We start from the raw sequence: 7684 nt of genomic DNA on the forward strand, positions 1-7684 counted from the left end.
TACGGGCCACTTGCTCTGCTGTAATTGAGAGTTTGCAATGCTTTCAGCTTGAAAAAAGTCTAAACGCAACTGTAGAGGTCAATAAATTTATTTACTGTTGAGGTAAAGTTCACGTTGTTGTTTACACAAAAAGACCGAAGGGGATTAAACGAGGAATTGCTTCTCTATTTTCAAGAAACTTTGGACCTTGTTTCGATTAATTGTTCCCTGACATTTTATGAAAACAATTAAAACTAATAATCTTTCCCCAAAATGTGATAAAACAAAAAATAAATGTTTTTTTCAAAGTGCGCCACTTTTTTTGTGGAGCAGTTTAAAATTTTTACATTACAGGGTTGGTGTAATCTACTGTCTTGTCTGTTCATGGACTCTGTTCAGGGACAAGACAGAAGACACACCAACCCTGTAATGTAAAAATATTACTTTGTAAACTAGCCCTGAAGATGACTTAATCCCTAAGTCGAAAGCTCGGCAGAATAAATGTATCACGACTGAAATAGCAATTATTTTTTCATCCTATGAGAAAAGTGTTTTTTTTTTTATTCTATTTTATAATTACAATTTAGTTTTCTACTGGGGCATTACTTGATATGTGACGAGTTTAATAAATACTCAAGTTAGATGCAGGAAAGTACAGTTACAATTACAGTAAGTCTGCAATTTCTGGTTATTGAATAATTTTATCATTAAACTCGACTTACTGCAATAGACGGATAAAAGTTTGTGTATTTTAATGGAACTGTCATTTGCAGTAACGTTTCAGCTGAATGTTCACTTTACCTTCATCAAAATTCTTGATTTTGAATTTCAAAATAGTAAAGTGGTTTTTATCATTCTATTTTAAGAGCGGAATTAAATGAAGAGTACGCAACTTTTTTCTTGTCCCAAATCACACATCCATTAAAATTGCAGTTTTACGATTTTGTCTTTTTTTCCATTTGGAAATTTGGAAATTTTACTTAAATTTTCAATTCTTATTAACCCTAAGAGTTTCACTCTAAACGGAAAAGAAGATTTTTTTTACACATTGGTCGGTCCGTAAGTAAGTGTGTGTCACTACAACTAAAAAAAACAAAGCCTAGATAAGAATGTTCATATTTGAATTTGGTTTAAGACCCGATAAAAACTTTTTGCATCAAAATTAGCCCACAGGAAGTGCCGGTTGACCGATAATTTCCTGTTTTCCTTTTCATACGAATAGCCATTCTTGCAGCTGCGAGTTAGTGAGGTTTGGTTGACTCTTTTGTTACGATAGTTAGATGAATCGATAATTTAAGAATTTGGTCACTCTTTAAAAATGAAAATGTCTAACAAAGGAAGAAATCACTCATGCTAAGATAATTCTTGAATCTTCTATTTTTGGCTTTCCTTCCAAACTTATATTGCGTTCATGGTTATTTCTATTTTATCCGAGCACTAACCGACCAGCGGCAAGTAGTGGAATCAAGAAGCAGAAGAAGAAGAAATAACAGCATTTCTCTCTTTTTATCTCCAGGGTTATATTGTCCTTTTTATTGCCTAGGCGATAGAAGGCGCAGGATGCTGGCCACCGCTCAAAGTTCGCTTTAACCCCAATTCCTTTTTACACATTCCGTCACGTAGCGCTTCTATTACGTTTGAATTTTTTTTCTTTTCTTTTCTTTGCCACTATTTTATGTATGTACTGGTACGTCTGGAAGTAGTTAGCCTAGGCTATCTTCCTGGAAAGTCCAGGAGTTCTCATTAATTTGGACAAGCCTTGCTTAGCGAACATTTGGGTGAGTGTCGTTGAATTGCCAGAGAAAGTTGTTAGCCCCAAATTGCCTATGATTATCCCTTCACCATTATCGGGGTAGAGCCTGGATAGTTACCAGGAATTAGAGGGGGTTTGTCTACACCATTTTTGGGGATATTAGAGAAACGGGATTAGATAGCATTAAGGAAGTGATTATCTTTAATTCTTAGCTCTCATTGCTGTTCCTATAGGATCCAAGTGAGATGTATTTTTTTTTTTGCTGTGACCATTCTCGGCCTTGATGTTGAGGACTTGATCTCGCTACATATTAGTGCAATGTGAAAAGCGAACTACCCTCGTGGGTGACTAGAGGTCTTTGTCCTTTCTATCCTGTTGCTTTTCTTCCGGAAACTTCCCTCTCTCCCAGTGGGGATAAAATAATCTATGTGGTCCCTTGGAAACACGGATACAAAATAAAAAAGAAATAAAATAAAAAGGCAACTCCATTATAATCTACAATTTCTTACAAACACAACCAGTTTTTTGTTTAGTTCGCGACTAAATTACGAAACACCAGGATATCATGAGCATAAGAGAAAACAATACAAAAAAAATAAAGAAATTCCTAATTTTTAGGTAGAGTAAAAAGGTTCTTCTCTTTCAGAGTCAGCTGGTTAGTTCGCATCTCAGCTTACTAATTCATAAATTGGCCAACAGATCTCGCAGTTGTTGTGAGCCATTCCTATAGGAAAAACAATCACTATGTGTACATGCGAAATCCTCGGGGGAATTGCACACAATCTGGAGCACTCAACTGCATTATGCGCCACTCTTTCCTTTCCTTTCTCACACACTAAAATAAAGAAGGAAGAGAAATGAAGTAAAGAGAATATAACATCGCATGTAAAATGTAACTCATGGTTCAAGATTACTTTCCTAAGCCTGTTGTTTTGAATAAACAATAGAGGCCAGCACTAGTACTATAACAGAAAAAGTTTACTTATGCACCATTCTTTATCTCAATAATAATAATTACAAATAAATGGATACATTTTCTTAAACATTGAATTCGGCTGAAGGTTCAGTTACCCAACTTATCTGGATATTTAAGATTACCATAATATACAGCTAGGTGAAAACAAGAAGATGAGGTGATTCTGCAACTGAGATCTGATTTTCAGTCGTTTTCGAAAAAGCAGCTATCTTGTGCTGCCATAATGCATACATCTTTTTTTCTACAGATAATATATTAACTTCTACATTGCCCTTCCCTTTTTTTTTAAAAAAAAAGATGTTCACTCTACCCTGGGAGTTAGAGAAATAAATAAAATAAAATTACAGTCGGCCGCCTCATAACAGGGTGCAATACTCTCCAGGTCATCTGTAAGTTTGTTTCAAAAATTTTCCTTGGATATGGTCTTGTTGGCTTTGTGTTAGGATGGAGGCAGGCACTGCTTTCTTTGTCGTTTCCTCTCTCACAGATCGACTAATACATGTTTTGATATTTGAGTGCTTTTAGACTTGGAAGTGGGCAGAAGTCCTCAAAGAAGATCTCAAAGACATCCAAAACAAACAAGAATGGGTTTAACTATGGTTTAAAAGTAAGGATGTGCTCTCTTAGCTAAGCCCATCCTATTCTCTATCAAACTCAGTTCTTCTAAACAATCTTCTTCTTCTGAAGAAGAAGCCTTTTGTTGTTTGCTTGCTGCACAAACTGGGTCAAGGTTGGGGAAGAGGCAGCTCAACGGACAGTGACTGTGATTAATGTGGTGAAGTATAAAGTATGCGCATCGTCATCACTTCTTTCAACTCCAAATCTTCTTCTTTTTTTGGGGACAATTCTCTGTACTCCCACAAAACTGAGCTTGGTTTATTTGTTTCTTCAAACAATTAATTATTTGATAATCACTCGAGTGCGAAAAAAACTGGTGATAACACTTCCATGATTTTAATTAAACCTAAGTAATTAGATTTACTTAAAACTCCATATTTGTTCTTCTAAAATTAGTTGTCTACCGTTGAAGGAAAAGCTTAACGATTTCAGCTTTTCCAGAATCCTGTGGAAATCAATATTAGCTGAGGAAAAGCTCCAAATTAAGTCCTACTTCATACGAAACCACTCTTCAGGAATAAGAATTTCGCCAGGCTCGCCAAAGATGTATTTAGGAGCAATTCTATGCAAAGGGATGCCAGTTTCTAATTAATTTGTATTTCATCTTGCCACGCCTTCGTGAAACAATGACATCATCCTCTCTCAAATAGCTATAAAAAAAAATCTTGCATCTCCATCTCTCCACATCTTTGTCGCATCTATTTCTTGACCTGTCACCAAAAAAAAAAAATAAATAAATAAACTTGAAAATAAGATTTTAACCAAGACATATTCAAATGGATGTTAATTATCGGTCTGTGATTGGCTTAGTCGATGCACTATCTCCTCGAGGAATTGAATTCTAGACTGCGCATACAATCTCCACATTAATCTATGTTGCATGTACAACTGCATAATCGTTGTATTGTTTCCATACACGATACAGACATATATGTATATGTATATTCACACATTCCCGTTTATGAATAATTGCGCATTTGGGGTTAATTGGTTTGCTGACCTTTATTACCACTGTGCAATTACTGGTGTAATCCGTTAATTTAATTAAACTAGGATTAGATAAATTATTATAAATTAACAAGTGAAAAATTCACAATAATGTTTCGTAATTTCAACACTGTAAGGAACTTTTCCTTCTTTCATTTTCTTTGTGTAAAATTTAAAGTGTCTTGAGTTTAAATTATCTTTCAAACACTGAATTTTCTTAATATATTCGCTTATTCCTAATTTTGTATACAGTTCAAAGAAAGACATTACAATCGGATTCCAATAAACCCAATTGAAACTTAAAGTTTGAGCTTCAAAGTAGTTTTCACTTTGTTAATATTTTGTCCAAATATAAATCCACTATTTTTAATAAAATCAATTTTTTTCTGACAAAGAGGGCTAATTTTGACCAATTTTTTTTATTTTACCGTTCTCTAACGGTACCTAAGCGAAATATCAAATGTGAGGTTTCTGCAATTTTTTTTTCATTTTTCGTTTCTAAAATGTTAATACACAAAGACCAATTCGCAAATAACCTTTTTGTTGATTTAACGTGTCATTTCTGTACAGTGTTGCAACTTGTATATACGAAACTAGAATTCTATTTATATTTAAAAATAAATTTTTTGAGGTTTTCTAAAAAAAAAACTGCTTAACCGATTTTCTATTTTCTTAAACAATTTTTTTTTGGTTTTTAACAATTTCTCTGGGGAAATTTATTGAAGCGAATTCTAGGGAGGGATGTAAATAAACTGTTAATAAAAAAATTGGTACACTTTGACTCATTTTCTGTTTTAACATTCCCTTATGTTTGAAATTTTGTCTGAGGGAGATTCTAAGTTTCTAAGTGCGGTTCTGGACATAAAAAAGTAATTCCGTAAACTGTCAATGAAAGTTGTGTGGGTGTACAAACCATTATATATACATTCAGAAGACAGCTATTTTCAAAGAAAACTCAGTTCAAAAGAAAAATTAATAGGAAAAGTAGTCGTGGTGCATATAAAATATTTTCCACAGTGAGAGAGTCAATTTTTATGTAAATAGTAAATTATATTTAATGCAAATTGCTTTCGTATAAAACATGTAATGCCAGAAAAAAAAAAAATCAATAATCAATAAATGGTATTGTGTGGTTTGTTGTGTTGATTACAGATTACTGTTAATACTTCTTCCTCGTCAAGTTAATTATGATTAAAGTTACTAATTAACTAGTTATGTATGTATTAATTATATTTATATAATGTAATGGACTTTTAAGTAATGTATGATAATGACCATTGTCAGGGAGAAGGCGCTCTAAATAATGTAAGTAAAGGCTTAAAAACCGCATGCTGTCAACCCTATTTAAAAGTTTTTTGGACAGTTCTCGGTACGAATTGAATAGCAAATTTAATGGGATGGATATTCCAGTAGCATGAGGCTATTTACTACTGTACATGAACTACTACGTTTTCCATGACCGTGGAATTCCATTATGTTGTGTTCTATGTTCTCAAGTTACATTAGGTTTGCGTTCTCAATAGCCTCCCAAACTTTTTTTTCGCTAGCGTAAGCTATTTTAAACTAAACAGCTTATTTGATGATATTTCAAGTAAATACCCTGACATGATATGAAACGACCCGCTCTTGTTTTCCAAACATAGGACTCATTACTTCAGTCCAAACCAATTTCATGGTTACCAAACCATAAAAATATCTTTACGCTGGGAAACAGCAGTGTTTCAATTCTTTTTGTTGCATCTGTAACTATTAGCCAATACTTTTCTTTCTTTGCTTCTATGAAATTTAAATGAACTTTAGCCAATGGTTCAGTTCTTACAGACCAGAAATAAAGAGATAGTACTTATTCTTGAAATATCGCCCACTGATCGCTTTAAAAACTGAGCGATCTATTTTTTTGTGAGGTGAAATTAAGCTCTCCTCTAAATTGTCGTTTAAGTAAATTTTAAATAAGTTTTAAATCTTGCATAGTTAAAACTGTCCGGTAGCGCAGATGTATAAGGGTTGATCGACAAAAACTGTTCGATAAAGCATAATGTCGAAAAACCTGAATTTTTTGTTTTTTATTTTTACCAAATTCTTTTTTTTTACAATAAACATAAACAATATTAAAGCCAATTATCTTTTAGAACAAATAAGTTTCAAGAAAATACCTACGTAAACTGCAACAAGAGAAAGTTGAAATTTTTCCACTTGTAAGGTAAGTCTTTGGTCCAATGAAAGATCTAAGATTTGACTTTAATATAGTTTATTTACTTATCAAAACAAATAATCCTGCTTGAAACCCATTTTGAGTGCAGTCCATTTGCATAACTAGTGCAATTGCTTTAATTCAATACCATGTTAAGTGATGCGTTCATTGCATTAGTGAAACGCTTGAATTCCATTATCTTGCAAGCAACGTTTCAATGCACATCTTACATTCTGCAACACTTCTTTTTCAGAAATTTAAATTGAACATTCAAGTTCACGCTTTTCATGCGTTAATGCTATTCATGCTTCTATGATTAAACATAAATTTAATTAGTTAAAAAAAATAACTTTTCAAAAGAAAGGGAAACTTACACTCTAATATAAACCTAAAACTTTTGTGTGAACACTCGTATGACTTTCTCTTAAATTAAATTAGGATAGTTCGACTAGAAGACTAATACATGTGTAAAATAATTGTACGAATAATTGCACCCTGGGAGTGTTAGTTTTTCAACGAATTTTGTACAAATTTAAGTGATATTTGAAATAGGCCCTGAGTGATTAGAAATACATTTATTTAAAAAATAATAATAAAGGATTTAAGATTGAAAATACTGTGTCTTTATAAACTTTTAACTAAAATTGTAGACAATCAATAAAACAACAACAACAAAAAAAAAAGAGATAAAGAAGAATAGGAATAAAAGAGGTTGTGCAATTCTAAAATCGGCATTAATTAACTAAGAATCAACACTAATACGAAAATATACATTGCTGGTAAAGCAATAAATTTTGAAATGACCAGAAAAAAGGTTTTTCGTTGAAATTGTAAGAAGAAGAACAGAAAATTCATCTTTATTATTGTTTGTACAGATCAGATAAATGTACACATTTTCGGTAAAAATGTTACTGAATTAATTTAGATAAAATTTCTGGTGTTAATCAAATGATAATTTGTAGGAAACATGAATAAAATCTTGCTGGAAACCATACAAATTTTAGCTTTAACCTAGTAAGCCCCCCTAATCTCTTGTCAGTTCTTGAATTTTGAGATATAAAACTAATTAATTTAAAAATTAATTAAATGGTCTGTTTTTATAACTCTATTATTTCTAAAAATGAAACATTTTACTATGAATAGTTCAGAACGACTTTACCAAACTGTCTTTCTGTTAGTG

The sequence above is a fragment of the Rhodnius prolixus genome, unplaced genomic scaffold (assembly GCF_049639745.1).
Source record: "Rhodnius prolixus isolate KJV_2025 unplaced genomic scaffold, Rpr scaffold_3, whole genome shotgun sequence".
NCBI lineage: Eukaryota > Metazoa > Arthropoda > Insecta > Hemiptera > Reduviidae > Rhodnius > Rhodnius prolixus.